At 43.4% G+C, this 17,299-nt stretch overlaps 1 protein-coding gene and 1 pseudogene across 1 annotated transcript in view; one reads left to right on the top strand and one right to left on the bottom strand.

Annotated features, from left to right (window-relative positions):
- LOC118401144 (transcription factor Maf-like) overlaps positions 1–2,164 on the top strand; it is a 65,222-nt gene extending 63,058 nt beyond the window's left edge. Inside the window, exon 3 of the mRNA XM_035798419.2 lies at positions 1–2,164. This exon is cut by the window's left edge and continues 154 nt beyond it. The gene's annotated coding sequence lies outside the window, so the exon portion shown is untranslated.
- The window catches only part of LOC118377824 (WW domain-containing oxidoreductase-like), a 202,841-nt pseudogene continuing 186,449 nt past the window's right edge, over positions 908–17,299 (bottom strand).

Raw genomic sequence — 17,299 nt, 5'->3', positions numbered from 1 at the left:
TTGTCTTTCATGACGAGATTATTGACAGAAACAAATTACAACAAAACCTAACACCCAAGAAAAAGACTTCATGTTTGATTCAACTACTAAAACTCCTGGATTCCCTCTTCCTCTGGCATCACCAGTAGCTACGGACGCAATTCTGACTCAACATGACAAAGATACAGTACCTCCTCATTGTAAATAGCATTTTGTAGAGTATTCTATGTAATAATATGTAGGTTGGAGGTCTTTAACTGTAGAGGGGAGAAGTGATGACAGTGAGTCCCATTTAGCCCATGATGTGAATGTAAATAATATACAGTAGGGCCTCGTATGAAACAAAACTACTGCGTCTGTATATAGCCACGAAACTATACCTCTATGTATATAGGCATTACATTATACCTCCTTATTTCTCCTACCCCTCTTCAATCCCCCTAAACTAGCACAATGATACTCACCACTCCCTATATCTCTGTAGACAGACGTAGAATAGATATATACAGGAGGAGACTAGAGGCACAGAGGGAAGATACACAGTGTGGGATGCAGGTGGCAACACACTGGAGTGAAAAACACAGGCCCACTTTGGCTGGAACTGGTGAACTCTCCCTGCCACAAAGACGGTCAGAGGGGATGTGTTGCCCCTCGGACCGTCTCTCTTCTCCTCTCCCTTTAGTGTTAAACTACCACAGTTCAACCTGTAGCCACAGTGTAGCTATTAGATCAGATGAATTTGTACATGTATTTTACTCCTTAGTGATGTGACGGTCCAGTTCAAAGGTTTGGCAGCTTTCTACAGTCCACTCAATGTACAAACGTGATTGGTTTTCATCTCCACTCCCTCCCCCTCCATTCCTGATTGGCTAGTCCTCCTCGCTCCTCTAGTCCTGATGAGGCTGTTGATAGTCAGTGGGAATGTCCATCAGACGGCCTGTTGGCCCGAAGGCCTCTCTGAGACCAGGCACTCGCTTAGCTCCCACAGGCTGGCTGCAGTGGCCTGTTCTTTGGGCTGGGGGGGAGGGTAGGCAGCAGAATTAGTTGTTGAAGTACATACCTCCGAAACCCTCCAGCTTCGGAGCTACTGCACAGTACACTGTGGTGGCTGACCCCTGTAGCTGTGAACTCACAGACAGAGAGAAAGAGTGAGAGAGAGATACACACACAACATGGAGGACCCTGATCAACATTATCTTTGTGGGAGGAGAGGACCATCAGAGAGATACACAGAAACCCTCCCGTCTGCCAAGAGACAAATGAGATCCTGCCACTCTAAAGATGCTGCCAAGACCTCCACCAGAATAAACACACATCTGGGCTCAGCGACCCCCCCCCACCATCTTTCCTGCATGACCCCAGAGCATCTGTACGAGACAGAGGAGGAACTCCATACAAATGGAGAGAGACAGATAGAGATATCGAGAGGATAAACCCCAGAGACACCCCTCTCTGCCACAGCCCATAATGATGGGACAGTGTTACCATGGGGACCATGGCCCTGTATATATATTTATATACATATATTTATTTCTATATTGTGTGTGAACAGGACTGCTAACTATCCAGAGTGCATGCTGATGTATATGTGGTAAATACAATGCTAACTGTCCACAAAACAGCACAAATCTCTGCAAAAAAAAAAAAATACTACAATTTTAGAATGCCACAATCTCCATGGGATGGTGACAACTGTTCATTCAAATTTAAAGCAAACACACCAAAATATGTTGGACTTGCAATCTCTATAGCTGCAATATTTGGATGTTATTTTGTGGAGGTTTGCGCACCGCAAGGGCTGTTTTCTGGACAGAAGATGTGACCCACGAGGTTCTAGACTGGGGAGGAGGGAGCAGCTCTTCTCATTGCAGTGGAGAGCCAGAGGGTTCTATAAATAGACTGTATAAGAGAACATACAGTATATATGTGATGATTACACATCTGTTTATGTTCACATCATCTAGGGATTCATGAGGGAAGTCAGACATTTGGCTTTTATTTCAGAGGTTTGCCAGGGTAAAGAGAGGTATACACCCCTTAAGAGTAATATGTTTAGAATAGTGCTCTTGTAAACACACACACACACACACACACACACACACACACACACACACACACACACACACACACACACACACACACACACACACACACACACACACACACACACACACACACACACACACACACACACACACACACACACACACACACACACACACACACACACACACACACACACACACACACACTATATACATGCATGCACACACTCGTAAACCCCACTGCCCCTTACCTGTCTCTCTTCTCTCAGACAACAGACAACCCTCCCTACCCTATACTCTCTAATTAAGTGGGAAATTACTTCTGTATTTCTCAGTTAACATCTCAAATCCAGTATTCCGTAGTCTGTAGTCAAACTGTACTGAGACATGCCTCCCTAATTACCGTCACAGTTGGTAATTAGGAGCGGAGAGGGGGAACGAGAAGGAGAGAGAGAGCGACAGGAAGAGAGATTCCACAGCATTTGAAACAGACGTCAGAGAGAATTACAGCCAGAAGTCAGGCACTCAGAGGGATCTTTCATATAGCCCTGCTGCTGGCTAAAAGCTGCTGTGACGTTGTGAGAAGAGAAGAGACTGTTCCGGAGCTGACTTCTATAGACACACATTAAATAGTTATCCCTGGCTCACTGCTATTTATCTACAAATGAGACTGGTGGAGAGCACTGATGAAAGACTGCAGAGCACTGTTTAGTGCAGTGCACTGGCACAGCAGCAAAAGCCTGTACACACACACACACACACACACACACACACACACACACACACACACACACACACACACACACACACACACACACACACACACACACACACACACACACACACACACACACACACACACACACACACACACACACACACACACACACACACACACACACACACACACACACACACACACACACACACACACACACACACACACACACACACACACACACACACACACACACACACACACACACACACACACACACACACACACACACACACACACACACACACACACACACTAATATGCACCCACTTCAAAGGCCCAGCCTCATTGAGACTCATTCTAGCATCAGCAGTCCAAGCTGGCAGAGCTTAACACAGGAATAGACACACATACTGAAAAATGCCCAAACTGCTCCGGCGCGCACACACACTGACACTCATTAAAATCTAGAAAGACACTCTCACACACACCCATTCACAGAATAAAGTGCATGCACACTTACACACTCTCATTGAGAAATACAGACACACTAAACAAACTTCCTACTCAGTGTTGGTAGTAGCAGATTGAGGCAGTTAGAAACAGCAGATGAAACAACTGCATCTCTCTGCTGTCTCCCTCCCTGCCAGCACACTGATAACTCTACACACCTCACAGGACTGGCATATCAAAGGCTTACAAATGTCAGTCAGTGTCTAACAGACACCCAGACCCAGACATGCACACTTCAAAAGCAGGGTTGCACATCATTTAGCTAACTCTCAGTTAAGGTATTTGCTTTAGAGACCTACACACAAACTCATTGGAAGATGGAATATATTTGCCTGCTCATTTCACTCTGCTTCCAAGGTCCTCGTTTTCACACTGTTTTAGGTAAAGGGTGGTCAAGCAATACATTGGAATGATTTACACCTGACCTGAAAATACTACACTGCACAGCTGTGGACTCTGTGGGAAACTGTGCACACAGCAGAAAGAAAGGGAGGGAAGGAGAATTGAGGAGAGAGTGAGTGTGTGTACACAGGGGTTATCTTCTTGGTGTTTAGCGCTGCCCTCTCACTACTTGACCTGGTGACCCCTGTAATAGATAAACCTGATGAGATTAGACATTAACAAGCTGAACCACCCTCCACCAGTGTCTGTCTGTCTGTCTGTCTGTCTGTCTGTCTGTCTGTCTGTCTGTCTGTCTGTCTGTCTGTCTGTCTGTCTGTCTGTCTGTATCTATCACAGGAAGAGAGAGAGCAGGAGAATGGGCTGGGTCAAAGACATGCACACACAAACCTCATACAAACCTCACACAAACTTCACACTCACGCACACACTCACACACACGCACGCACACACACGCTCTCTGATTTAAACACTCTTATACACTCTCACAGACACACCCACTCATTCACTCCAGACATGTACAGTAACCCAACAGATGTGTTGTATAATCATGTAAATTATAGATAATACCTTTACATTTTAGGCGTTGACCAACCAATGTCTCTTTCTGTTTTTATACTAGTATCTTGTCAATGTCAATTCTGATTCTGAAATACATAGTTTTACAGAGAAATGTCTCCGTTTTCTTAGGGTTGTTATGTTCATGTTAGACCGACCTGACCACCACACACTGGTGAGTGGAGAGGAGAGGGTTACACCAACTGTCCCCTAGACAGTACACAAATAACCAGAACTGAAAAGAGGGAATAGGGAGAAGACTAAAATCACTCCCGCAATATGCTAAAAATGTAGCAGGGTCCTAGCCAACCAGAGCGTCTCCAATACATTTACACACACAGAAACCCAACCTCTGCATAGGGAGAATCTATATGCTTTAAGAGATGGAAAAACAGGCACTAAATCAGCAGTAGTAACCTGACCCTGTCTGGCCAGAACCCTCACTGCTCTGGAAACTGGTCCCGGATCACATTTATGTCTTCCAATTTTCAAAATAATGAAAATATACTTTGGAAAGTATTGTGCAACATTTAACGGTTAAACAGCCACAATTCGGGCTTCCCGAGTGGCGCAGCGGTCTAAGGCACTGCATAACAATGCTAGAGGCATCAGTACAGATCCGGGTTCGATCCCGGTCTGTATCACAGCCGGGAGACCCATGAGGCGGCACACAATTGGCCCAGCATTGTCCGAGTTAGGGGAGGGTTAGGCCGGCTGGGATGTCCTTGTCCCATCGTGCTCTAGAGACTCCTTGTGACGGCCGGGCACATGCACGCTGACTTTGTTCGCCAGCTGAATGGTGTTTCCTCCGACACATTGATGCGGCTGACTTCCGGGTTAAGCGAGCAGTGTGTCAAGAAGCAGTGTGGTCTGGCGGGGTCGTGTTTCGGAGGACGCATGGCTCTCGAGCTTTGCCTCTCCCAAGTCCATACAGGAGATGCAGCAATGGGACAAGACTGTAACTACCAATTGGATACCAGGAAATTGTGGTGAAAAGAGGGTTAGTTTTTTTCCCTCCGAAAACAGCTAAAGGTATTTGTATTGAAAAGCAAGGTGGGAGAGAACAGAGATAGTAGTGTTGAAGCAGTTTACTGTATCTCAGTTATTTGGCGTTATCTTCATAGTATAACATGTTACTGTGGTGATCTTTAACCATGTCCAATCACTCCGCTTGTATACTACAACAATAATAAAACAAGCATTGTGCTATTTGTTAGCATAGGGGTATTGTACCAGAGAAAAAAAACAGGTCTAAAAAAACATGTTTTCTTTCTGCCTCTTCAAGGTTGTGCTCTGTCATTCTGTCTCTGATAATATGCGTGAAACTTTACCCAGACGTCTGTAGTTATGTAATTGACCTCTAACCCCTGACCCCTGACCTGTAAATACACCCAGTACTGTAGAGCAGTCTGTTTTTGTCCCATCCCGTCCTGTCCTGTCCTGTACATAAGAACATGTAAATATCAAACAGCTATGCATGCTGAAACTCTAGCACTTCTTTCAGGTACTTTTATAATCCCAAACTTCTCATATGGCATGTGCTGAAAATCAACTATAAAAAAAGTAATAAAAAAAATGAAAAGAGAATAATAAAAAAGAACCAGACGATGATATCCTGGACAACGTGTGAAGTCTTACAGTTTTCTTACTCCTGTGGGTGGTTCTCTTCTGTTCCTTTAACTGTCATTCTTACTGTGGTCGAACCGTTCTGGTCAAGGTTCTGTTCAGTTGTGTTGATGTGGGAAGGGTTGAAGCAAAGCAGAGAGGCAATCCAATCTGTACAGTGTTACCAACTAAAGCCTGGTTAAGTGGCTGCGTCCACAACTATCGCCGGAGAGCATACTCCTTTACTCTGGTGAAGAGAGCAGACAGGGGAAATGGATTGCGGTGTGGTCTTGTTCTTTTTTTTATAGATCAAGAATTGGAACTGTGTAGGCTACAGAACAAGCTTACATGATAAAAGGGTCACTGAAACTAGGACCAGTATATGAGATTTGCCTCAGCCCTAGGACCCAGCCTGTCTGAGATAACAGTCTAACATGAAGATCTATCTATGTCATGAAGGAGAAGATAGGACTCCAACAGGACTGTGTGCTTTTGTTGATCCTTGTGGAATGTTTATTTCCAACCCCATGGCGTTCACAATAGATGGAAGTGTGTGATTGTTAATCTGTGCTAAAGATATTTTACATTTAATAAATTATCATTGTAACAAAAACACATCTGCTTGCTTGTCGTCTCTCGCCCGTGTTTGCGTAATATATATATATATATATATAGAGAGAGAGAGAGACAGAGAGAGAAAATAAAAGAAAATTCAGCACAACAACACCTGCTCAACCAGACCCAGAGAGCTGAAGGTGGAGAGAGACATGTCTGCACTCTGGACTGTGGTGAGACAACATCGACAGGAGAAAAAGCAGAGGAGGGAGAAGAACAAAGGACTAGAGGAGTGGAGGAGTGTGCTGGAGGAGAGGGTGAGGCAGATGACGTGTGACAGAGAACAACCCATTAGAGAGCTGGCCACTCCCGCAGAGAAGACAGCAGAACAGCCCACCTCAGATCCTGACAAAAGTCTCGACACCAGAGCAGAACAGTTCACCCCAGTCCCAAGCCCAGGGGATCCCATCCACTCTGAACACCCCCTCTGTCAGCCAACCCCCCACCCCCTCTATTTGGCCTCAAACGGGAAATATATATAAATATTAAAATTAACTTTTTCCCAAACACACAGTGTCTAAACTCTGGTGTCCAAACAGGCACAAATGACCTGCTCTCAGGCACAAATGACCTGCTCTCAGGCACAAATGACCTGCTCTCAGGCACAAATGACCTGCTCTCAGGCACAAATGATCTGCTCTCAGACACAAATGATCTGCTCTCAGGCACAAATGACCTGCTCTCAGGCACAAATGACCTGCTCTCAGGCACAAATGACCTGCTCTCAGGCACAAATGACCTGCTCTCAGGCACAAATTACCTGCTCTCAGGCACAAATGACCTGCTCTCAGGCACAAATGATCTGCTCTCAGGCACAAATGATCTGCTCTCAGGCACAAATGACCTGCTCTCAGGCACAAATGACCTGCTCTCAGGCACAAATGACCTGCTCTCAGGCACAAATGATCTGCTCTCAGGCACAAATGACCTGAGAGTACAGCAGGAAAGTAAAGCCACAGCACTCAAGGGAGTAAAGTCAGGCGCACAAGTGGTTATCTCCACCCTGCTACCACGAAAAGACTTCCATCCTGCTACCACGAAAATACTTCCACCCTGCTACCATACAGGGGGTAAACGAAAGCATTTCCCGTGACTGTGCCTCAAAACCAAATGTTTACCTGGCCCACCACTCCACCATGGACTTAAACAGCTTTTAAGACCAGGTCCACCTATACAAGGCCGCAGTGCCGACCTTCACCAGGACCCTAAAGGACATTGCCCTCAAACGCAGCCCCAACACCTCACACAGGAGCAACAGATCAACTGACACCCCGCCCAGACCAGCAAGACTCTGCTCACACTTACTGGTCTGAGACTAAACCACACGACTAACAACATTGGACACTTTATGGAACACAAGGCCTTTACTATCTCATCCTGGAATATCCAAGGCGTGAGGTCATCTGACTAAAGTGGACTTCACCAAAGAAATGAGAAATACAGACATCCTACAAGAAACATGGTATAGAGGAGATGGACCCACTGGTTGCCCTCTAGGTTACAGAGAGCTGGTAGTCCCATCCACCAAACTACCAGGTGTGAAACAGGGAAGGGACTCAGGGGGGTATGCTAATTTGGTATAGAGCAGACCTAACTCACTATTAAATTAATCAAAGCAGGAACATTTTACATTTGGCTAGAAATTCAAAAGGAAAGTATCTCAACAGAGAAAAATGTCCTCCTGTGTGCTGCCTATATCGCCGCACTAGAATCCCGATACTTTAATGAAGACAGCTTCTCCATCCAGTAGGGGGAAATCAACCATTTCCAGGCCCAGGGACATGTATTAATCTGTGGGAACCTAAATGAGAGTTTGTTCTTAACTGACTTGCCTAATTAAATAAAGGTTAAATAAAAAATTTTACCTGACACACAGGGGGACAAACACCTACCTGAAGGTGACAGCATTCCCTCCTCCATATGCTCCCTTAGGCTCAACTATGACAGCATAACCAACAAAAACAGGTCACAACCTGCAGCTCTGTCGCACGCTGGGATGCACATTGTCAATGGTTGGCTTCGAGGAGACTCCTACAGTAAGTACACCTATAACTCATCTCTTGGAAGTAGTACTGTAGACTACTTTATCACTGACCTCAACCCAGAGTCTCTCAGAGCGTTCACAGTCAGCCCATTGACACCCCTATCAGATGAAAGCAAAATCACAGTCTACTAGAACAGAGCAATACACAATCATGAGGCATCAGAGCAAAAGGAACTGAATAATATTGAGAAATGCTATAGTTGGAAGGAAAGTAGTATGGAAACCTACGAAAAAAACAGTTAGGCAACAACAAATTCAATCCCTTCCACCCCTAGACAACTTCCTGGACAAAACATTTCACTGTAATAGTGAAGGTGTAAACTTGGCAGTAGAAAACCTAAACAGTATATTTGACCTCTCAGCTTCCCTATCTAATCTAAACATTTCAAGGTGAAAACCTAAGAAAATTAACAACAAAAACAAATGGTTTGATGAAGAATGCAAAGACCAAAGAAAGAAATTGAGAAACCTATCCCCCCAAAACCCAGAGACCCATAAAACCTGAGCCGATGCCTTCACTATAGTGAATCACTAGAACAATACAGAAATACACTACGGAAAAAGAAGGAATAGCACGTCAGAAATCAGCTCCAATGTAAATGAAGAATCCATAGACTCTAACCACTTCTGGGAAAATTGGAAAACACAAAACAAACAACAACACAAAGTGTTATCTATCCGAAATGGAGATGTATGGGTAAACCACTTCTCCAGTCTTTTTGGCCCTATAAAAATATAACATATAGCAAAAGCATACATGATCAAATACAAATCTTAGAATCAACTATTAAAGACTACCAGAACACACTGGATTCTCCAATTACATTGAAGCAACTAAAGAACAAAATGCAAAGCCTTCAACCAAAAAAAGGCCTTTGGTGTTGATGGTATCCTAAATTAAATGACAAAATATACGGACCACAAATTCCAATTGGCTATACTTTTTAACATCATCCTCAGCTCTGGCATCTTCCCCAATATTTGGAACCAAAGACTGATCACCCCAATCCAAAAAAGTGGAGACAAATTTGATCCCAATAACTACAGTACCGTGAGATATGCGTCAACAGCAACCTTGGGAATATCCTCTGCATTATTATTAACAGCAGACTTGTACATTTATATGCCATCAAAAGGAACATAAAATACTTCTATCAGTTATACAATCCATTTCCCTTTATGGTTGTGAGGTCTGGGTTCCGCTCACCAACCAAGAATTCACAAAATGGAACAAACACCAAATTGAGACTGCATGCATAATTCTTAAAAAATATCATCTGTGTACAACGTAAAAGTGCATCAGTAGAGGTGACTCAAAGCTGGGACCGAGAGACTGAAAAACAGCTTCCATCTCAAGGCCATCAGACTGCTAAACAGCAATCACTAACTCAGAGAGGCTGCTGCCTACATTGAGACCCAATCACTGGCCACTTTAATAAATGGATCACTAGTCACTTTAAACAATGACACTTTAAATAATGCCACTTCAATAATGTTTACATACCTTACATCACATGTATATACTGTATTTTATACCATCTATTGCACCTTGCCTATGCCGCTTGGCCATCGCTCATCCATATACTTACATGTACATATTCTCAAACACCCCTTTAGATTTGTGTGTCTTAGGTAGTTGTTGGGGAATTGTTATATTATTTGTTAGATATTACTGCACTGTCAGAACTAGAAGCACAAGAATTTCGCCACACTCACATTAATATCTGTTAACCATGTGTATGTGACCAATACAATTCGATTTGGTTTGAAAACGCCAAATAATGCATGCAGAGCAGAATTAGGCCGATACCCGCTGATGATCAAAATCCAGGAAAGAGCTGTTAAATTCTACAACCCACTAAAAGGAAGTGATTCTCAAACCTTCCATAACAAAGCCATCACCTACAGAGATATGAATCTGGAGAAGAGTCCCCTAAGCAAGTTGGTCCTGGGGCTCTGTTCACAAACACAAACAGACCCCACAGAGCCCTAGGACAGCAACACAACCAAATCATGAGAAAATAAAAAGATAATGACTTGACACATTGGAAAGAATCAACAAAAAAACGGAGCAAACCAGAATGCTATTTGGCCCTCAACAGAGAGTACACAGTGGCAGAATACCTGACCACTGTGACTGACCCAAATTTAAGTAAAGCTTTGACTATGTACAGACTCAGTGAGCATAGCCTTGCTAGCCACGGTAGGCAGACCTGGCTCTCAAGAGAAGAAAGGCTATGTGCACATTGCCCACAAAATGAGATGGAAACTGAGCTGCACATCCTAACCTCCTGCAAAATGTATGACCATATCAGAGACACATATTTCCCTCAGATTACACAGACCCACAAAGAATTTGAAAACAAACTCAATTTCGATAAACTACAATATATTTTGGGTGAAATACCAGTGTGCCATCAAAGTAGCAACATTTTGTGACCTGTTGCCACAAGAAAAGGGCAACCAATGAAGAATAAACACCATTGTAAATACAACCCATATTTATGTTTATTTATTTCCATTTTGTACTTAATTATTTAATTATTTGCACATAATATGACATTTTATGACATTCTTTTTTCTTTTGGAACTTTTGTGAGTAATTTTCACTGTTCATTTTTAATTTTTTTAAACTTTTGTTTATTATCTATTTCACTTGCTTTGGCAATGAAATTGGCAATGTTTCCCTTGCAAATAAAGCCATGGAGGCTCCTCAGAGGAGGAAGAGGAGGACCATCATCCTAAGTGAATTTCAAAAACATATAGTTATCCTTTTTATATAAAACTATACGAAATATATTCACGTCACTAAAGAATTGATTTAAACACACTGTTTAGCAATGAATGTCTACAGTAGCCTCAGCAGCACCATGGTGTAGCCAGATGACAGCTAGTTTCCATCCTCCTCTGGGTACATTAACTTCAATACAAAACCTAGGAGGCTCATGGATCTCACCCACTTCCAGAGACTTACACAGTAAATCTGAAACTTCCGGAGGACGTCCATCAACCTATCAGAGCTCTTGCAGAATGAACTGACATGTTGTCCACCAAATCAAAGTATCAGAGACTTAATCTAGTACTGAAAGCATAAGCTACAGCTAGCTAGCACTACAGTGCATAAAATGTGGTGAGTGAGAGAGTTATATTTTGTTGTATTTTTTTCACTTTCAATTTCACTTAGCTATCGAATGCAGCTAGTCTACTAAAACACCCTACACAAACAGAGAGTGATGCTATGTTAGCTAGCTGGCCATGGCTATCCAACACTGTAACTCTTCCAAGTCAAGGTAACCTTTTGGTTTTATAAATGTATTGCCACCAGGACTAGCCGTTGTAACTGCTAAACTGAATGCTGACTGTACTGCATGATTGTAGCGGGTTTATTAACGCATTTTTTTGTGCACTGAACTCTACAAGCAAAGGTAAAAATTGAGAGGAAGAGAGCGAGTAGATGCGAGAATGAATTATACAACGAGCAAAGTGATCCTACTGTTTGTGAGTGGCTGCTATGAAGGTGAACAGTATTTGCGTGTGATAAGGGGTGAATTCATTCTGACGATTCTGTTGAAAAAAGTTTCTTATGTGTAAGCAAATGAGAAAAAACATACCTGAATTTGTCCAATAGAAACTTGTTTGCAACTGTTGGACTAATAACTACACATGAGATCAGCTAGATGCAGGCAAGAGTGTGCAAGGCGGTCTTGAAACTGTCTTTCACCTTCATTACTATTATTCTTCTCTCGCCCTGTGCAACTTCATTGTAAACTTTCATTCATAGGCTAGGTTGTAGCAACCTCGTGTTGGGTATTGAAAAAATGTGAATATCATGTAGTATCTTAAACCTATCGATGTTACATTGAGCTGGATGAATAGAATTTGAATGACAGTCATCCAATGTGCTGTAATAGAAATAAGCCCATGCTCCTAATCGTCCTCCCTCATCTTAAATGACACTGACCGCCACTGGAGTGTGTTTGCCCTGCGAGCCGACAGCCCATCTGAGCGTGCCCGTCCAGCTGTGAGGGGAATCCTGGGTAACGCGGTCCAGTCAGATAAACAGCCTGGCCCTCCATTCAGCCTGACCAACCAACCGCAAGGGGTGGGATTAACACCACAAACAGACCTCTAAAACACCCCAACGGTCCCCCTCAAGACTCCACAGTCACCCCATAACCTCAGCACACTAACGCATAAGCGCAGCCATCCCCACCACTGGAAACAAATGACCTGTCCAGCGTAATGCTGTTCTTGCCATTCTAATGGGGGAGCCCTCTAAGGCGCTGGCCTCTGCTCCTCAGTATGTTTTACACTCTATTAAAGAGCCGTCATTAGCCCCTAGGCCTGCTGGGTAATACAGAGCCCTGGGCGGCCTACTCCCCTGAGGGCCATTAGGGACAGGATGGAGAGACCACACACCTAACACTGGCTCCCCCTGTCTCCACATCTCTCCATCTGAAGAACATTAGAGAATGGAGAGGCAGTATACCTCCAGCCCCTGCTACAGCTGCCCCCTCGTCTACCCTCTCTGTTTGCCACACTCTACCATCTCTTCCTCACGTCCAACTCCTGCAGCGTGTGTGTGGGAGGTGTGGGAACATATGCTTATCTGGTGAACAAAGGGAGGTAAGAAGGACGAGGAGAGGAAAGAGTAGGGAAGAAGGGGATGAGACAAGGGGGGACAAAATTAGAAAGAAAGGAGGAGAGGAGAAAAGAAAGGAGGGTGTTGGGAAACGATGAGTGTGAGAAGGACTTGGGTGGTGACTGTGAAACTCCTTTTTATCTTGGGAGAGGACTTGTGAGGTGATGGGCTTCAGCTAGTTATTGTCTCCTAATAAAAGCAACATATGCCAATACAATAAAAGGCCTTATTGGACAGCTCTTCATTAAAGAGCGGCAGTAAAGAGAGAGGAGCTCTGGCACAGGGAGGAGATTAAAAGGCCTGGTCTGAATGGGAAAATAGGAGTTTCTCCATAGAATGGCACTATGGGGGCATGTAGGACTATAAAACAGCTGAATTAAACATGAAAAGGACTGGACGCTTTATTGGGAATGATCTCTCACTCTCTCACTCCCTCCTCTTACTCCCACTCTTCCTCACTTTCTCTTCTAACCTCTCTCTCTTTCTCCCTGTCACTTCCTCTCTTTCCCACGTCTACGTCCCTTATAAGAGCCTCTTTAACTTTTACAGATGCACCATTGAGAGCATTCTGTCGGGCTGCATCACCGCCTGGTATGGTGCATCACCGGGGGCATGCTGCCTGCCCTCCAGTACATCTACAGCACACAGTGTCAAAGGAAGGCAAAGAGATCTTTAAGGACCTCAGTCACCCAAGCAATAGACTGTTCACTATCGTCCGACAGACGGAGACAGCACTGGTGCATCAGAGCCAAGACTGAGAGACAAAAAAACATCTTCTATTACCAGACCATCAAACTGTTGAACAGCTTCTATTACCATCAGACTGTTGAACAGCTTCTATTACCATCAGACTGTTGAACAACTTCTATCACCAAACCATCAGACTGTTGAACAGCTTCTATTACCATCAGACTGTTGAACAGCTTCTATCACCAGACCATCAGACTGTTCAACAGCTTCTATCACCAGACCATCAGACTGTTCAACAGCTTCTATCACCAGACCATCAGACTGTTCAACAGCTTCTATTACCATCAGACTGTTGAACAGCTTCTATCACCAGACCATCAGACTGTTCAACAGCTTCTATTACCATCAGACTGTTCAACAGCTTCTATCACCAGACCATCAGACTGTTCAACAGCTTCTATTACCAGACCATCAGACTGTTCAACAGCTTCTATTACCATCAGACTGTTCAACAGCTTCTATCACCAGACCATCAGACTGTTCAACAGCTTCTATCACCAGACCATCAGACTGTTCAACAGCTTCTATTACCATCAGACTGTTGAACAGCTTCTATTACCATCAGACTGTTCAACAGCATCTATCACCAGACCATCAGACTGTTCAACAGCTTGTATTACCATCAGACTGTTCAACAGCTTCTATCACCAGACCATCAGACTGTTGAACAGCTTCTATTACCATCAGACTGTTGAACAGCTTCTATTACCATCAGACTGTTCAACAGCTTCTATTACCAGACCATCAGACTGTTCAACAGCTTCTATCACCAGACCATCAGACTGTTCAACAGCTTCTATCACCAGACCATCAGACTGTTGAACATCTTCTATTACCATCAGACTGTTCAACAGCTTCTATTACCATCAGACTGTTCAACAGCTTCTATCACCAGACCATCAGACTGTTCAACAGCTTCTATTACCATCAGACTGTTCAACAGCTTCTATTACCAGACCATCAGACTGTTCAACAGCTTCTATTACCATCAGACTGTTCAACAGCCATTGTTCAACAGCTTCTATTACCATCAGACTGTTCAACAGCTTCTATTACCAGACCATCAGACTGTTCAACAGCTTCTATCACCAGACCATCAGACTGTTCAACAGCTTCTATTACCATCAGACTGTTCAACAGCTTCTATTACCATCAGACTGTTCAACAGCTTCTATTACCAGACCATCAGACTGTTCAACAGCTTCTATCACCAGACCATCAGACTGTTCAACAGCTTCTATCACCAGACCATCAGACTGTTGAACAGCTTCTATTACCATCAGACTGTTCAACAGCTTCTATTACCATCAGACTGTTCAACAGCTTCTATCACCAGACCATCAGACTGTTCAACAGCTTCTATTACCATCAGACTGTTCAACAGCTTCTATTACCAGACCATCAGACTGTTCAACAGCTTCTATTACCATCAGACTGTTCAACAGCTTCTATTACCATCAGACTGTTCAACAGCTTCTATTACCAGACCATCAGACTGTTCAACAGCTTCTATCACCAGACCATCAGACTGTTCAACAGCTTCTATTACCATCAGACTGTTCAACAGCTTCTATTACTATCAGACTGTTCAACAGCTTCTATTACCATCAGACTGTTCAACAGCTTCTATTACCATCAGACTGCTCAACAGCTTCTATTACCAGACCATCAGACTGTTCAACAGCTTCTATTACCATCAGACTGTTGAACAGCTTCTATTACCATCAGACTGTTCAACAGCTTCTATTACCATCAGACTGTTCAACAGCTTCTATCACCAGACCATCAGACTGTTCAACAGCTTCTATTACCATCAGACTGTTCAACAGCTTCTATTACCAGACCATCAGACTGTTCAACAGCTTCTATCACCAGACCATCAGACTGTTCAACAGCTTCTATTACCATCAGACTGTTGAACAGCTTCTATTACCATCAGACTGTTCAATAGCTTCTATTACCAGACCATCAGACTGTTCAACAGCTTCTATCACCAGACCATCAGACTGTTCAACAGCTTCTATTACCACCAGACTGTTGAACAGCTTCTATTACCATCAGACTGTTCAACAGCTTCTATTACCATCAGACTGCTCAACAGCTTCTATTACCAGACCATCAGACTGTTCAACAGCTTCTATTACCATCAGACTGTTGAACAGCTTCTATTACCATCAGACTGTTCAACAGCTTCTATTACCATCAGACTGTTGAACAGCTTCTATTACCATCAGACTGTTCAACAGCTTCTATTACCATCAGACTGTTCAACAGCTTCTATTACCAGACCATCAGACTGTTCAACAGCTTCTATCACCAGACCATCAGACTGTTCAACAGCTTCTATCACCAGACCATCAGACTGTTCAACAGCTTCTATTACCATCAGACTGTTGAACAGCTTCTATTACCATCAGACTGTTCAACAGCTTCTATTACCAGACCATCAGACTGTTCAACAGCTTCTATTACCATCAGACTGTTCAACAGCTTCTATCACCAGACCATCAGACTGTTCAACAGCATCTATCACCAGACCATCAGACTGTTCAACAGCTTCTATTACCATCAGACTGTTCAACAGAATCTATCACCAGACCATCAGACTGTTCAACAGCTTCTATTACCAGACCATCAGACTGTTCAACAGCTTCTATTACCATCAGACTGTTCAACAGCTTCTATTACCATCAGACTGTTGAACAGCTTCTATTACCAGACCATCAGACTGTTCAACAGCTTCTATTACCATCAGACTGTTCAACAGCTTCTATCACCAGACCATCAGACTGTTCAACAGCTTCTATTACCATCAGACTGTTGAACAGCTTCTATTACCATCAGACTGTTCAACAGCTTCTACCACCAGACCATCAGACTGTTCAACAGCTTCTATTACCAGACCATCAGACTGTTGAACAGCAATCACTTGCCGTCTACCAGGTGATGCACACTCACTCACACAACACACACACACAAACGATCAAACACACACACACACACACACACCACACACACACATACAACACACACACATACACACACACGTTATAGAGACATTGAACCACTGGTCACTTCCCGTTTCAAATACTATATCCTCTGACGAAAGCTGTGAGGCTGATACGTAAGCTTATTAAAGATCAGCGATACTATCAAGAGCAGTGAGTGGTTTCCTTTTTCCTTCATCTTGTTCAACTGTTGCCTGCTCAGATGTGCGAGTGCCTTTTGAAATACTATATCGCCGACATAGCTCATTCTAATATTTCTAATACTGATTTTGTGTCACTGATCTACACACAATACCCATAATGTTAAAGTGGAATTTTGTTTGGCCAACATTTTAGAAATAAATAAAACATTTCAAGCTGAAACATCTTCATTCAATAAGTATTCAACCCCTTTGTCATGGCCTAAATTAGTAAAAATGTGTT

This window comes from Oncorhynchus keta, chromosome 22, assembly GCF_023373465.1.
Source record: "Oncorhynchus keta strain PuntledgeMale-10-30-2019 chromosome 22, Oket_V2, whole genome shotgun sequence".
NCBI lineage: Eukaryota > Metazoa > Chordata > Actinopteri > Salmoniformes > Salmonidae > Oncorhynchus > Oncorhynchus keta.
The sequence above is the reverse complement of the archived record's forward strand: the minus strand, read 5'-3'. Positions and strand labels throughout refer to the sequence as shown.